At 36.1% G+C, this 18,093-nt stretch overlaps 1 protein-coding gene across 1 annotated transcript in view; it reads left to right on the forward strand.

Annotated features, from left to right (window-relative positions):
* The window catches only part of col27a1a (collagen, type XXVII, alpha 1a), a 229,348-nt gene that overhangs the window by 1,863 nt on the left and 209,392 nt on the right, over nt 1-18,093 (forward strand). Inside the window, exon 2 of the mRNA XM_087299058.1 lies at nt 17,786-17,919. The gene's annotated coding sequence lies outside the window, so the exon portion shown is untranslated. The remainder of the gene's footprint in view (nt 1-17,785; nt 17,920-18,093) is intronic.

The following is an 18,093-nucleotide window of genomic DNA, read 5'->3' on the forward strand; positions in this document are numbered from 1 at the left end:
ATATAACGTAGCGCGACCTGTTTTGATTTTTTTCTAAAAATGTGCTGAATCGGTCTTCCCTGCTGCTATATTGGTTCATATTAGCTGTCAATCACTCAAGGCTTTCTGCTGTCAGATGACAGGGACTGTTTGTGACCGCGGGTAATGGAAACGGCTGAAGAGTGAAAAGTACACAGGTTTGCAAACCCCACCTAAAGTTACACATGATGGCGGAGATGACGGCGATCATGTGGTGCATGTTGACCCGCCAGCTGAGATCAATCGAGTGTTTTCGATATTGATATGCAAATAAATAAATACATAAATACCTGCATAAATAAAACAATAAATAAATAAATACGCAAATAAATACACAAATTCCTGCATAAAACAATAAATAAATAGGCAAATAATAAACAAATTCCTGCATAAATAAAACAATAAATAAATAAATAGGCTAATAAATAAATACATACATAAATTCCTGCATAAAACAATAAATAACTAAACACGCAAATAAATACACAAATTCCTGCATAAAACAATAAATAAATAAATACACAAATAAATGAATAAATAAATACACAAAAAATTCTGCATAAAACAATAAATAAATAAATACAAAAATAAATAAATACACAAATTTCTGCATAAAACAATAAATAAATAAATACACAAATAAATGAATAAATAAATACACAAATTCCTGCATAAAACAATAAATAAATAAATAAATAAATAAATACACAAATTCCTGCATAAAACAATAAATAAATAAACAGTTTATTTGACAGTGCAACAGTTCTCTCGCTAAAAAAATTAAAATGGTAAAATAAATCAAATCAAACCAAATCATTTGTGAGACTGCATATAATGGTTGTAGCGCGACCTGTTTTGATTTTTTTCTAAAAACGTGCTGAATCGGTGTTCCCTGCTGCTATATTGGTTCATATTAGCTGTCAATCACTCAAGGCTTTCTGCTGTCAGATGACAGGGACTGTTTGTGACCGCGGGTAATGGAAACGGCTGAAGAGTGAAAAGTACACAGGTTTGCAAACCCCACCTAAAGTTACACATGATGACGGAGATGACGGCGATCATGTGGTGCATGTTGACCCGCGAGCTGAGATCAATCGAGTGTTTTCGGAGAAGGTGCCCGAATCTCGATGTATTGCATTCACTGCGTGTTCAGTACAAATGTCCGTTAAATGTTAATACTAACACTGTACACACCATCGCCAACGAAAAAAAGAGCGGTTTTGAAAATGCCCTTATTCGTGTAGACCTAAATATCTCTGATACATATATGCGCATAAGCTTGGTTGCTAGGCTTTTTTGACTGGTTGCTAGGTAATTCCTCACTCGCCCAAGTCAAAAGATCCAACACTCGGGTACTGTAGCAGTCCTGAGGTTTGGCATGTCCATACAAGCTGTTTTTGTTCATCCGCATGTGACCCCCTGACTGTGGCTTTAATTACGGGCGGGAGACTCCTGTTTACACACGCAGATCAAACCATCTCAAGTGTGTTTGTGGAGGAGCCTGAAGTCAATGGGCTCACTGATGAACATCACCCTCAGCCTTCACAAAGAGTCTATGTCCACCATCAAAGCCCATTCACCTCAGCTTTCTGTTCTCAAGCACTCTAGTCCTAATCCTCATGGCTCTTTCAGCGCTCGTGCATGTGCTATCATTTCTGCTACTTCAGTTTTACAGTGAGTTAGGGAAATTATTTCATGATCAGAACCAATGTCTTCCTTTTTTCCTTAGAGATAGAGGAGAGAAACACACACACAGACACATACAGGACTCTGCCCAGTAGACCTTCACTTCTGAGTGTGTGTTTGTGTGTTTCAGGTCATCAATAGCCTCCCTGTTAAAGGTAAAATGAGATCCTGCACACACACACACACACACAGACGCACACTAGTTTAACCTCAACCCAAGAGCAAAAATAAAACTTCCAAGACACACCTTCTTTTTTGAAAGACATTACAGTCCCAACACACACACACACACACATATATTATGGTAATAGAACTAAAATGGTTGGCGTTGTACACGTCTCATTTCTTTTGGATTACAGCTGCAGTGTGATTTCAGTGCACGGTCACACTATCATTACCGTAATGACACGATTAAAGCATTTATAGATTTCTTTTTAACAATATCCAGACTGGTTTTGATCTATATTATTTCTGTAAACACATACAAACTTCAAACAAACTAATACAGTATTATTTTAGAGCACTATATATGTATTACTCAGCAGTTTCCTTTTTTCATTGCTCATGAGACTTGACTGGTCTGCAATTATATTTCTTTAATTTATCAGCTTTGTTTCAGAAGTTCTCAAGTTATTAGAGGATTTGTGGTCGTATAAATGCAGCATATGAGTACAATTCGCTTGTTAAAATACTATTTCAGGGTCTCATTTGAGTTGAGAAAATATTCGTTTATGACCACTTTTTAGTCATATGAATTTTATAGAAAATCATGCTGTACACAGCAGTCTCTGGACTTGCTATATTACAGACACCAATATTTGAGCAACTTCTAAAAAAATTAATCACTGTCTGGCCATCTGATTATTAGGCATGGATGTATAGACCTTTTTCTTGGAACGCAAAATTACCCATTATGCTTTGCGTGTATGCGCAAGGAGAATGCGAAGAACTTCCGGTCGGCAGCTGATGCGTAAACAGTCACATTTAGACTGCTTTGAAACGATAGTTTATCTATTTTACTTGCTTTTATCCCCTTTGAACTAATACTGTTGTCCATCAGCACCATCTCCTGGACTGATCATTTAAAGAAATGCGATCTAATAGGATGGAAAACAGCTGCTGTGAGGCATTTTCCCCTCGTTGTCAGACGGCATCTTCTGCAGTTTAAATGAAGCCTCGTCATCGCTAAAGTCAACATTTTCTCTTCATTTCAAATATATAACCAGCCCAAACTATTGTAATTCACCAAAATGTTTGACACCCACACTTAGCCTGTACTGTGCCACTGACACACTGATTTAATAACTGTGACAAAGTGGAAATAAAGGCTAGTGTCATTTCGAAATGACAGAAAAACACAAACCGTGTTAAAAACAACACACGAAATAAAACACAAACGGCTCGCGATTAGAATGAACAGCAAATCAGCCAGCAGAGTATCAATAACAGACTTTTATTGGTCAATTTTGTAAATTGCACGACTTTCATACCTGTTAAGTTTCATGTCAGTACTCTGGTTCTCTCTCTCTCTCTCTCTCTCTCTCTCTCTGTGTGCGTGTGTGTGTGTGTGTGTGTGTGTTAAAGAGCCGCTGAGCTAACAGCTGACAGGCCGGGAACGCACACACACTGACGGCAGACACGTGAACTAGGAGAACGTTTTTCTCGTATTTTTGACGCGCTTGAACCACATCGACAGATTATAACGGCTTTAACAGACACATTTCTAAGGTTGCTTTCACACCTACACTTTTGTTTCGGAACGTATCTCGTTTCCCTAGTTAGCGCGGTTCGATTGGCATATGTGAACAGGGCAATTGCGCTCTGTTCCGCGCCAAAGTAATCGCTCCGAGTAGGGCGGGAAGTTTCGCGAGTCTCCGGATGCCCGCAAACGAGTGATGATCTCCCGGTAATCTCGCGTCTCCCTCCGGTCCTCAAATAGGCATCGTCGCGCACCCTTCTCACCCCTCCCTCCCTTCTCCCTCTACCCCTTCTCATCCGTCTCTCCTCAGACACGTTGCGCGCGCTCACCCTGTCAATCACCACCAAACCACCACGTCTCCTGACAGCTTAGCGGGGCGCTGCAAAATAAACCCTGACACTCTGACTAATGTGAGGAGAGTTTACTCGCACGTGACTTGTTTTAGCTCTTTTGGTCCGTTTAGAAACTTTGCAGTGTGAAAGCGAACCGCTCCAAGAGCAAAGAGCAACAATGTAACAATTGTAATCTCTGTTTCTGAACAACTGAATCGATTCACAGGTGTGAAAGCACCCTAAGTTGTGTGTCACAAAAACACTCTGTTATCCATTAAAAACGTTATTGAAACCCATTTTCGGAGCGCAAATTACCAGTTGTACACGCTGTAAAAGGAAGTTTTTAGCATTCTAAAAGACGCTGGTCGCTATGGCGCCCTCAATGCAGCAGCCATGAAAAAGGTCTATATATTGCGATCGTGATTTTCGAAAGTATTATATTGCTTTGCAAACGTTATAATTATTACCATTTGTTGAGTCTTCCCATACAGTTTGATATAGTGCTTGGACCCGGAAGCCGCTTCACATGACGGCACACTTAACAAGCGGATACACTTTAAAGGGCACCTATGATAAAAATAATTTTTTGTAAGCTGTTTGGACAGAACTGTGTGTAGGTAAAGTGTGTCTACTGTCATATTAGGGTGGTATAAAGACAATAAGTCTCTGTTTTTACATTTCCTGATGTTAAAATAGGATCCAAATCCCTCCCATTTTAAGGCTGGCCGCAGACTGCGTACGGACGCATAGCCCTCGCTGTGGCCGACGTTGACGTGCACCTCTCAAAAATTGGAACTACACGTTGCAATGATGCATAGCGCAAGCACTGTGGTTGGTCGGCTTGGTAGTGCTGATGAGTGTGGGCGGGACCGACAGCCACTGGAACCCATTGGAGTGAGTGTTTACAAGTGTGGAGTGCCGAGAAGGAGCTCTAGATGGAAAGTTTTGTTTTGTGTTTACCCTATGATTAAGGTTGTACGTCCCCTGTTCCCGCCCGACGGTTCCCGCCTCAGAATGAGCACGTTTGAGCTACTTGTACATTAAGGTAGCGTTCATAAAAAACAAAACACCAGCGAAGAAACATAGAGGAACATAAAAACCTCACTGCCAGCTGGCATTTCGGAAGTGTTATTGCAGAGCAACATAAACAGTGCGCAGAAATATAAATGCATGACAACGCACAAGGCATGACCCTTGGGTCACACCGGTCACTCAACGCAGAAGTATAAAACAGGCTTGACTCATCGTTGCAGAAAGGCTTGAATCAACTTCACAGCAAAAACATCAAATAATCATTGGGAAAGTCCTTATTGTAGCATTTCTCACAAACGTTACGTGAGATCTGCTTCCTTCATGTCTGTCACTGTGCTGTTTATCTGTAGCAGGAGATGGAGACACTCTCACGCACTCTGACAGGCAGGTGGGAACAGTGGGCGGGGAGAACTAGCAGTAAAGGCACAGGCAACAAAAACAGCTACAATGTAGTCAGAGGTGAAATTTCCAATATTCTGAAAGGCATAGTAAATAATCTGATGGGTGTTTTGAGCTGAAACTTTACAGACACATTCTGGAGACACTAAAGACTTGAAAATCTTGAGAATTTCAAATAATAAAAGTAAGTAGACACAAATTCAACTGTTTTTGGTCATGTAGTACTGTGTAATTCATATTGAGCTACATAAATGTATGTAGATTTGATGATAAATGTACAAACCTGCACTTTAAACCTATTAACCTATACATTTCTATCAGGACACCGGAAATTAATAGTCAAAATGATGCAATAAAGTTTTTATTATTTATTAAATTTTATTATTATTTTATAAGTTTTTTTTATCTTCATAAACACCCCCTGAGATTAAGACAGTTTGGGTCTCACACAATAAAAGAAAGCAATTTGATTCAATGACATGACGTCTTAACTTTTGAGAATCCATTCAGAATAAAATCCTCAATCAATTGTTTCTTTTTCTTCCACTCTATCCTTTTCTGTTAAGGTAAGGTAAAACTTGATTGTCCCAGGTAAATTGGTCTTGGGCTCTTGCCCTCAGCTGCAGTCATCCCAGACATGGAAAAACAATACAACATACAAAAAGCAAATAAGTATTTCAATAAATAAAAGTTACATTCCCCTTTCCATATATACACGTAAATAAGCAAAAACAGATACTCTCAGTCTAAGCCACCACTAATATTTAATAGCTTAATGCTCATCGGATAAAAAGAATTCTTATATCTGTTTAATATACAGCAAAGTACTCTGAACCTTTTCCCTGAAAGTAAAAACTGATTCACCATGTGCAGAACATGTGATGAGTCACAAACTTTTTGTTTAACACATCTTAATGCATCCGGTTCATACAAATCCTGCAGTCACATCTGCTCTGATACACCAATAATTTTCCAGGCAGTGTTTAAGTCTCAATCGGTGCAGAATCTCCTTGTTTAGGAGAAGGAATTGAAAGTAAGGCTTGTTTTGTGTGCCATGGGATGTCTAAAAATGTTGATTCACTTTTAGAGCCCATACACCGTTTTCTCTTTTCTTTTGTGAAGTCAGAATCAACTGTTGTGATCCTCTACACTGCATGCGTGTTGGTTTGTCGCTCTCTTTTGGGTGGATTCATTTAAAAAGTTTTGCTCTGACTAGCATGGGTGGTTATTTTGAGCTCACAGACTGAGGCGCACTGTGTCACCGCTGCAAATCTGTATTTACGCTTCTCCGATTGGCTCATTTTATTTGCGTTTTTCTAACTGGTCAGCTTTATTTGTTGATGTTTGACCGGCTGTGTTGTATTTTGGCATGTTGTGTTAGCTTGATTTGTGTTTCCTTATGTAGGAAAAGAGTCTGCTTGCTTATTTAGTTTGAAAGGCAATTATTCTTCAATCCTAAATTAGTTTTTAGTTTGATCAATGTTTATTTGGGAATTCAGATTGATGACTTGAAAGAGTCGCTGCATGTGTCTGTTTTTGAACCAACTTTAATTAGACAAAAGATACAAATATTAACAGAATTTGAGGCAAAACATGACTTAAATTAAATCTTATATATGTTTTTTCACAGATCAAATATGGAAATCAAGTTTTAATTTAAATCTTAGATAGACGAATGATGAATTAATTAGTAATTTGATCAGTACAAGCTACATTTTCAAGCTATTTTCATTGCATTTTTTAAAAGAATTTGAACTTGGGTTCAATTAGCTCAAATTAATCAACAATATTATACATTATTATTGGTCCAGTTTTTTACTTCAGATTTTTTGGTCTTTTTTTTAGTCTAAAAATAAAAAAAATCATGATAAAAAGATTTATTTATTTATTTATTTTTTGTTAAAACAAGCAAAAATAATCTGCTAATGGGGCAAAATAATCCTATGTCAAAAGGAAAAGTTTTATTATTATACCTGTTTTGGGGAAAACTAAATTTTTTGGTATTGGTCTAGAAACAAGACAAAATATTTAAGTAAGAAAATATTTTTTTTCAGTGTATGAAGAAAAATGTCTTCAGGTGTTTAAAATGAACCACTGGAATTATTTTAATGACAGAAATATATACACTACCTGACAAAAGTCTTGTTGTGGATCCTAGTTGTAAGAGCAACAAATAATAGCCTGACCTCTGGTTGATCAGTTGGAAAAGTGGCAGAAGGTCAATTTTTTTTTTCTGATGAACTGCATCCCAATCATCACAAATACTGCAGAAGACCCAAGATTCTCACTGAAATCAGTCAAGTTTGGTGAAGGAAAAATCATGGTTTGGGGTTACATTCAGTATGGGGGCGAGCGAGAGATTTGCATAGTGGATGGCAGCATCAACAGCCTGAGGTATCAAGACATTTGTGCTGCACATTACATTACAAACCACAGGAGCAGAGGTGGATAGAGTATCCAAAATCTATACTTAAGTAAAACTACAAGTACTTGAGGAAATTTTTACTCAAGTAAAAGTAGCAATCTTAAAAGCTACTCGAGTAAGAGTAAAAAAAAAAGTATCTGATGAAAAAATTACTCAATTAAATAGTTACTAGCTATTTTTCATTATATATATATATATATATATATATATATATATATATATATATATATATATATATATATATATATATATATATAAAATAATGTTTAAATGTTACATTTTTAATGGTTAACTGTGTGAATGACTAATATGTGCAGGGCTAATCGGTTCCATTATTTCCATTTAAACACTAGTTTCTTTAGTTATCCCATAGTTACCATTAATAAGGTTCAAATTAGAAAAATTTTGACACCACTACGTGTTATTTTAGGTTGGAGCTTTCATTCATGTATATGTTGCACTTCAGTTCGGTGTACAGCGTGCATCACAATAACAAACTATTCTTTTTGACATCATGGAGTGAAAATATAGACTGAACTTCAGGCCGCGGGTGACCTGGTCTGATAAACTCACTGCACAGATTGCGGGACCGTCCTTCTCGGAACCGCAGATGGTGGCATGGCATGACCGCAGTATAAACTCGTTCATCTTCCTCGATTTTAGTCATCAAAACGGGAGCAGTGGGAGACGCATCTCTATAGCAACCTCTCGCGACACAACCTCTCTAATGTGGCGCCTCGCGATATTTGCAAACAAGTCTTATGAATCTTATTTGTTATTATTTGTAAGTAACGGCGGAACGCTGCCAAATGTAGCAAAGTAAGAGTACTGATTTTTCTCTAATAATTTACTTGAGTAAGAGTAAACGTACAAATTTTTTAAAATACACTCAAAGTACACGTTACCCAACAATTTTACTCAAATAAATGTAACAAAGTAAATGTAACTCGTTACTACCCACCTCTGCACAGAAGAGGGTAAATTCTTCCGCAGGATAGCGCTCCTTCTCATACTTCAGCCTCCAGATCAAAGATCCTGAAAGCAATAAGGGTCAAGGTGCTCCAGGATTGGCCAGCCCAGTCACCAGACATGAACATTATTGAGTATGTCTGGCTTAAGATGGAGGAGGCATTGAAGATGAATCCAAAGAATCTTGATGAACTCTAGGGGTCCTGCAGGAATGCTTTCTTTGCCATTCCAGATGACTTTATTAGTCAGTGATTTGAGTCATTGCAGAGATGTATGGATGCAGTCCTCCAAGCTCATGATGGAGTCAGACACAATATTCATTCTGTTTCCTCTGCAGCAGGACTTTATATTCTATACTGTACACTATTTCTGTTCAGTGACAAGACTTTTGTCTACGCAAATATAACGGAGCCCAGCTAGTAAGTGCTGTGCAGGTAAACCTCACTCTGACCTCTAAAGGTGCTGTAGAGACAGACGCTAGAGGCCATGGTCTTTAGCCTCCTTGGTAGAGCACCCGACTCCCATGCGGAAGGTCGCCGGTTTGATACCAGCTTGGAACGGGTTGGGTGGCGTAGGAACGGCGGGGTTACATTGGTGCCGTGACCCGGATGGGAGTGAGGTTTAGGGGGGTGAGTGTAACGGAGCCCAGCTAGTGAGTGCTGTGCAGGTACACCTCACTCCTCTGACCTCTAAAGGTGCTCTAGCGAGAGATGCTTGAGGCCATGGTCTTTAGCCTCCTTGTTAGAGCAACTGACTCTTATGCGGAAGGTCACCGGTTCGATACCAGCTCGGAGTGGGTTGGGTGGCGTAGGACCGGCGGGGTTACACAAAATCAGACTTCACTGTTTTAATTAAATAATTCAAAATCAAGGCATGATCGTATTTTATTCTGGTAAAATAAGTGTAATCTAGAGGCCTTTGCCTTTCATATAAGACACTTCTGATACCAAACGATCAACTAGAAGTCAGGTTATTATTTTCTGTTCCTAAAACTTGGATGGGCGACAAGACTTTTCTCATGTGGTGTAGAAATAGATCAACTGTTGATTTAGATCATCCTTTTTTTATCGTTTCTGAAACACAGATTTATGACATCGAGTGAATGTGCGTAATAATGTGGATAGGGTTGTAACGGTATGAATTTTTCACGGTATGATAATCGTCTAAAACAATACCACGGTTTGACGGTTTCGCGGTATACGGTATGTTACAAAATAATAGAACAGTGAAGCAAATTTGACTTTTTCCAAATAATATATTTTTAGTTACTATAAACAACACCACTTACAATGAACAAATAAAAATAAGAAAATAATAAATAATGTGTCAAAGTCCAAATAAAGTCCAAATAAACATGGTGCAAATCCTCAGTAAAAAATAGATATAAACATTTACTATACTATAAATAGTTACATAACGAAACTAGATTCAATATGGAACATCCCTAGATTTTATGTGCCAGCAAGGATATGGTTGTCTATGGATATGGATATGGTTGTCTGCAATGCAGACAAACAGCTGCATCTTCATTTGCGTCTTTTGAAAACAGCAAGAGCAGCAGTTCGTCTTTGCTGTGTCACTGTTTTGTCATGTTTCTGTGCTGCTGTGCATGCAAAAGTACTTAGTATGAGAATTATTTCATGCAAAACTTTTTTTTTTGCGTTTTATTTAGCCGCGCATAAATGTATGCCTATCTCTCATTCCGTGTTGTTCAAAAAGCTTGGTCCACAAACAAAAGCGAAACCTATGCTTATTTGTTGTGATATAGCGAGTTTGAACCAATCTGGGCATGGAGGAGGGACAATGCATCAATGTATCATGTCTGATTTGTCCGGAGACACAGTGACGAGCGTATGTTATGTGATACAGCACTGGAAAGCTGAGATTCTCTTCTTTATGCCAATCTTTGAATTGTATGAATCGGATCAGCGGATCAAAAGTTATTAAACATTTAAGAGCAATACTTATTTTTAGCCGCGGGCGGCTGTCTCGGTCTTTAAGGGTTAAAACCGTTGATATGCAATTGTTCATGGTATGATAATCGTGCACGTTCAAATCGTGGTAAACCGTCATACCGGTATATTGTTACAACCCTAAATGTGGATTGCTGTTAGAGTCTTATGTCTTACAAATAAACTAACACCGAGCAAAGATTAATCATGATTAATCACATCTAAAACTATCACTCATATATAACTATATTATGTCAAAACAAACTTTTGTTTTGGATTTAATGAATAGCAATTCATTTTCCTCGGCATTAAAATAAACACAATATATGCAAGAGTAAACCTACACATGGTGCTTCAAAAATGTAGATTAATTTATTTCACCTAAATCAGCCTCAGTTTGTGAATAAACATCAGGTATTCAAGCGCACTGCTCACACACACCGTGTTATGTAATTGAGCACAGTGGCACTTTTCTCTGCGAAACTGCAGTGGAGTTTCCCGTTGGTAAACCACACACACATACACACATGTATGAAGTGAAGGAGTGTTAAGAATAAGAAATGCACTCAGTTCTTCATGTGCGTTTGGTCACAGAAGGAAAGACTATAGATCTCGCTTTAGATCCTCATGAAAGGCTTCATTCAATGAGTTTACTGAAAAGAGCAATTCTACATGCCATGGCTGCTTGTGAAATCAACTAAAGTGCCGTAGACGCATCAGTCTAATCAAAATAGACTAGCAATTTGGCAATTTTGGAGTGTTTGTTTAAGCCAGCATTTATTAGTGAGAGAATTTTTTGTTTAATAGTGAAAACGTTTCGTTTAATAGTGAGAAAAAATTACTAATAAATTCAAGTGTGTTTTTCTCACTATTAAATTCAAGTGTCCTTGTAATCTTTATTCAAAAGATTTCCTACCTTTTTGATATTCCTTCTTTTCTGATTGGTGTTTATTGGCATGGGGGTGGGATCAAACGATCACTCACACCATATCCACTAATAGCAATCCACAAGCCACAAGTCTCATCCTGTATTTTTCCCTCAAATAAACATTACAGTGAGATGAAAAGGCTAAGAACACAACCTAGCTGCCTACCACGGTACTTTTTAATTTATACCATAGTACAGTTTGATTGCTATATTCACATGTCATATTATTTGCATGATATTACAAGGCTCTTCAGTATTATCATCGAGCTTTGGGCAGTTCAAATGTAAATCACTTAAATGCTACTGTAAGTCACTTTAAAAAGTAAACTGATAATACCATGGTACTTTGATATAGACTCTACCATAATTGTACACAATTAAACTGGCACCTTATCCTAAAATATGCTAATATTGTGGTATTTTAATGTAGAAAAACTAGACTATATGTAGAGGAAGAATACTATGATATTATTATCAAGGTAGTATCCTCTCTCTCTCTCTCTCTCTCTCTCTCTCAATTCAGTTCATATCAGTTCTATTAGAGCTGCACGATTCTGGCTAAAATGAGAGTCACGATTGTTTATGCTTAAAATCAATATCATGTAAAATAAAGATTAATATGAGTGGACTATTATTATTGTTAATTCTCAAACATATGGTAAAAGAACAATAATAATATTAGGCCTATGTGTAGGTCTACGGTTGGTCGAAATGCTAATTTTGTATAGACTTGGAATGGTGGACTTAAATAGACATTAAATTCATCCTGGTCATTACTGCACAGTAAAGTGATGAAATCAGAATACAACTACTCATAATCCTGAAGCTGAATTATTATGATTGAGACTTATGCTTGTCATTCGTCATTAACAACATTAGCTTTTCAGATAGAGACTTTTCTCTTCGTAGTGCGGCATGGCGGCCCGGTGGTTAGCACTGTTGCCTCACAGCAAGAACGTCACTGGTTCTAGTCCTTTAACAGGCTGGCGGTCGTTTCTGTGAGAAGTTAGCATGTTCTTCCCTTGCTCGCGTGGGTTTCCCCGTGTTCTCCGGTTTCCTCCCACATTTAAAAAACATGCAGTGAATTGATGAATCTAAATTCAGCACTACAGTCAAACTCTCATCCAGCAGCATATCTCTTCATAGCAATCATTTTCTGTCATCATGAGGGGAGTTCTCGAGACCTACCTGAACTCAAAGCACCTCTCTTGCCCTGCAAACGGGAGGGAGCCCAGGGCTCAAGGACGTTTTGAGCTCAGGGCTGTCTCCCGGGACAGCATGCCAAACTTGCTTATAATCAATCATCAGCTATTGTGAACTCTTGAAATACACAATAAAACCGTGTTATGATTATAAAAAATACAATACATAACTGTTCATTCATTCAGAAGGTTTATAATTTTTATTTATTAATCTCTTTCTTTCATTACTTCTCTCTCATTTGTTCTTTCTCTCAATTCATTTAAATTAAAAACACACAATTAGACATTTGTTAAACACATACACAAATAAAGAAAAAAGAATAATAGTTATTTAAAGAGGAAAAATATATATATTTATATAAACAGTTGATGTCAGAATTATTAGCCCCCCTTTGATTTTGATTTTTTTCTTTTTCAAATATTTCGTAAAAAAAACTTTAACAGAGGAAGGAAATTTTCACAGTATGTCTGATAATATTTTATCTTCTGGAAAATCTTATTTTTTATTTCGGCTAGAATAAAAGCAGTTTTACATTTTTTAAAAGCCATTTTAAGGTCAAAATTAAGCAAATTTTTTTTTTCGACAGCCTACAGAACAAACCATCATTATACAATAACTTGCCTAATCACCTTAACCTGCTTAGTTAACCTAATTAACCTAGTTAAGCCTTTAAATGTCACTTTAAGCTGTATAGAAGTGTCTTGAAAAATATCTAGTCAAATATTATTTACTGTCCTCATGGCAAAGATAAAATAAATCAGTTATTAGAAATGAGTTATTTAAACTATTATGATTAGAAATATGTTGAAAAAAATCTCTCCGTTAAACAGAAATTGGGGAAAAATAATTCAGGGGGGCTAATAATTCTGACTTCAACTGTATATAATATATTAATAATTAAATCAAATACAATAACTTTAGATTAATTCAGATGGTTTGTAATATTTTTATGTTATCTCTTTCTCTCTCTCTCTCTCTCTCTCTCTCTCTCTCTCTCTCTTTCTTTCTCTCTCTCTCTCTCTTTCTCTCTCTCTCTCTCTCTCTCTCTCTTTCTCTCTCTCTCTCTCTCTCTCTCTCTCTCTCTCTCTCTCTCTCTCTTTGTGGCAGTAGTCTGTCATTAGGGTTTTAAAGGGAAGCGTGTGGTTGTTTCCGTAGCGATGGTCATCTGGAGGCGGGAGCGAGCGGTCAGTAATATAGCAGGAGTACAGAGGAGACATGCGTATATATAAACATAATTACTACATGCGCACCCAGCAAAATATACATCTCACAGCCTACAATTACGCCTCCTCCTCCTCCCCAGCTCTGCTCCTCTCTTTCTCTCTCAGAGCCGCTGCCAGCGCGTAACAGGAGGGGTATTTTCGAGGTTTGATTTAATTTATGAAAGCTGATCCAGAATTTGTGGATTTGTGGGAGGACTAGTTCATATTGCCGAGTTTATTTTTCCTAGTAGCACCTGACACGGTTCTGCCCAAAGACCACAGATAAAAATACAGTAATGCAGTAAAACTGAAAAAAAGCACCACAAAGTATCATCCAGCTGCCATGTTTTTGGCCAATAAGATATCTTAAATTGTCTTAAATTTCTATGTGAAGCTAATCGGGACATTCAATCACCAACAATCCAATAAATCCTTTACTTATTGATTCTATTTAATTATCTTCCTTACAATACGATTAGTTAAAATTTCTCCATGTATTAATAAAATAGACTGTTAAAAAGCTAAATTTCACACAATCGATTTGTGTCGAGGCAACATGAAGGAATTAAGTTAATTTAGTTTTTAAAAGTTTAAGTGGATTGAACATAACAATTAGGTTGTCCCCAAAAAAAACTCAAGAATTGTGTTCTTTCAGCTTATTTTAAATAAGTAGTTTGAACAAACAGCAACCATCAATTTTTGAGTGTGTAAAAATGCTGGGTTCCACACAATTCCTTCATGTTATCCCAACACAAAACGATTAAGTTAACTAATTTGTTTTAACAAATTTAAGTGGATTGAACATAAAACATTTAAGTTGTCCCAAAGAATCTCAAGAATTATATTGTTTCAACTCATTTTAAATAAGTAGTTTGAACAAGCAGCAAAATCATTTTTTGAGTATATTATAGTTTTTTAACGTGTATGCATGCAAGAGTTTTTTGTATTTTGACACATAATTTAAAACGTGGCTAAGAAATAACTAAGTTTCGGGTTTCATTAGAAAAAAAATCCTTATCTTTTAGCCCCGTATAAGTAAAATTACCATTTTGAAAACATGATCAGGTTGTATATACGAGATGTAGAATCGGACACTTAAGACTAACACACTCTTATTTATTGAAAGGGGAAGAAAAATACCATAAAATGTTTGCAGATATTTAGGAATCATGCTAAGTGAACATTCTTGTTTATCTGAAAAACAATGCTGAAGTCAGATATTCTGCTTTGAAAATGTGCGTTACGTGCTGAAACATCTGTTTGTTTTGGTTCTTTTAACCTACCCACTGCCACTTTAGGCAATTATATTTCAGTACCCCGGGTTGCCTTGCCAGAAAAGGCTCTCAAAACATGTGCTCATGACCTCCGGTGGACAGTAGCAGACTCCGAAATAAGACGCAGATTCAGAGTTCCACATAAGGTTATTAATTAGCAAATAATATGAATATTACAAACAAAAGCATTAGGTGAGCAGGTTACATTGTAACCCAGCGTCCTAACAACACGCTATATGACGAAATTTGCAGTGATAAGTAATTTGGCTGTTTGCACCAAACAAAACATGACAGAATTTTAAATACAGCCATTTAAATGCAGCCAATTAGAAGCACTCACTGCACTCCAGCACAAAGGTAAGGTTTATAATCTAATTAATACATATTAATCTTCTTTAATATTATTAAATATAGATGTTGAATCACTGATATGTGTTGGTTTATATTATTTCACAGTTCTAAAGTTCAATTTCAAACTGTTTATTCAATGTAAATTGGCATTCAAACTTACATTATTAGCGTTTAACACTAAATAAAGAAAATGAGGGGGTCATTGTCAGTGTATCCTGTTGTTCAGCTGCAAAAAAAATATAATATATATATAATTTATAATACATCAATTCGAGGTGTTTGTTAGAACAAAAACTGCTTTAATTTGAAAAATTTCCTTCTATTGCGTGCCTTTAGGCTGGATCGTAAATTTGGTCCTCAATCTGGCAACCTGCGCTTGCGTTTGTTTTAATCCATGCACTACCTAGTTTAACCACTAGGTGTCAAACTTACTGCACCTTTAAGGGAAATGTTTGAAAACGTGTCTTCTGGAGGAATTTTTGAATGTTTATCTTTACCCAAACTAAAGGATTGTATATGACTCTTTCAGTGTTGTTGCTATTTGTATGTTTTTTTGTTTTTTTTTGTAAACTGATGTGATTCTATATAATATTGAATATTTAGTATAGGTTTTGCCATGCATATAGCCAATGCTGCTGATATGGCATTAAAACATAATGAAATAACCCTGTATAAGTCTTAATTTTCATTCGTAATGTTCTTAAAAATGTCTTAAATTTGACTTGGTGAAATCTTGTTTTTGTTTTTTGGAGCATGTACCATGGTAATACTTTTCAAAATGTATTTAATTTACAGTGGAACATTATGTTTTGCCAGTGCTGTAGCTGCTTGCTAAAGGGATGTTTTTATGACAGTGCTTTCAACTCAAAATGGAAAACTCTTGTGTCTCATTAGCATGACAACAGCAGCATTTTGGAGGCCTAAAAATACAGACATTTGTAAAGTCTATATTTTAAGGAGCAGCACTTTACCATAACAGTACATACATGATCATGCACTGTAAAAAAAAACAAGAGTTCCACACAATTCATTCATATTGTACTAACACCAATCGATTAAGCTAACAAATTTAAGTGGATCGAACATAAAAAGTCCTCAAAAAATCTTACGAATTGTGTTGTTTTAGATCATTTTAAATAAGTAGTTTGAACAAGCAGTTTGTTTTTTTTAAGTAAACGATGGAAATCTTACTTTGTTATGAGCTAATGATGAGTTAAGACACATTAATCAAGAAGTTGCCTTCATTTTAATATGCATAATATGATTTCATTTGTAAACAACAACCACCTGCATGTATGAAAAAAAATTACAAACAATTTGGGGCTCTAGTTTTACACATGACTTTAAATGATTCAGTCACATTAATACATTCTTAAATCAATAAATTAATTGTAAATGTAGGCCTATTTCTTAGAGACATAATGCTATTGTAATTATATCTGCTAAGCTTTGTTTTGGATATGCATTATTTTAATTTTATAGGGTTTGTTTTTATTTGTTTTTTTATTTGTTCATTTTTTGCATGGCTTTTTATGATTTTATTTTATTACATTTTATTTGATTATATTAAAATTTATTTATTATAAACATAATGCTATTATAATCATAAATACTTTGTTATGGATATGCACCATTGTAATTTTTTTAGGGTTTGTTTTCTACATATGCCATACCAACATTTGTTCATTTTTGCATGGTATTTTATTATTTTATTTTTTTATTTTTTATTTAATTTAATTTAATTACATTTTATTGAACAAGGTACGATTTTAGTTTATTCATAAAATAAAAAAACTAGTGTCAAATATAAAATGTATTTAAATTATTTTATTTTATTCATTTGTTTATTCATTCATTCATACATTTTATCTCTTGAAAATGTCATCTCAGCTTATTCTGTTGCATTAAGGTACTTTTCAAGAACCTTGGAGTACCATCTAAATAAATACCATGCACAAATATGTTAGTCGTTTAGGTCCATGGTACCTCAGTATTACCATACATCCGATATTATCACTGCACCATGCTACTGTCAACATACTTTTAAGAACAATGAAGACATAAGGTGTAGAAGGCGTTTGTTAAGGTTTAAATCTGCCTGAACACTTTTCCCCTGAACTCATTCACCTTTATATAAAACACTCCATGCACTTGCGCTTTGTGTCCAGCAGGGGCAGTAGCAGCTACTCGGCATTCACAGCCTGTGTTAATGTTGATTATTTGTCTTGAGAGAGGAGAGGTGTGTGAGAGCCACTGATTCAGCTGTCATTGTGAGTCCTTATAGAAATAACACGTCTCTTATTTTCACCTTTCAGCCAGAAGATTTCAGAGATTGTGGAGCTGTGGGCAAACCACTGAGACATCATTCACCTGCCTGAGAGAGAGAGAGAGAGAGAGAGAGACTTAAGATTGAAACATTAGAGGACATACAGCTGCAGGACACACTCAGGTACACTGGTGCAGAAAGGGTTTCTAGTCAAAAACACTATTTTTTTAAATTAGTGACAGAAACTGCATGTAAACACTAAATCAGCATGAAAATTGAAGTAATATTTTTCTGTAAAACACTTCAATATGGAGAAAATTAATCCGTTTTTACAAGGTACGTAGAGATGAAAAATTT

Source organism: Danio rerio, chromosome 21, assembly GCF_052040795.2.
Source record: "Danio rerio strain M-AB ecotype USA chromosome 21, GRCz13ab, whole genome shotgun sequence".
Taxonomy (NCBI): Eukaryota; Metazoa; Chordata; class Actinopteri; order Cypriniformes; family Danionidae; genus Danio; species Danio rerio.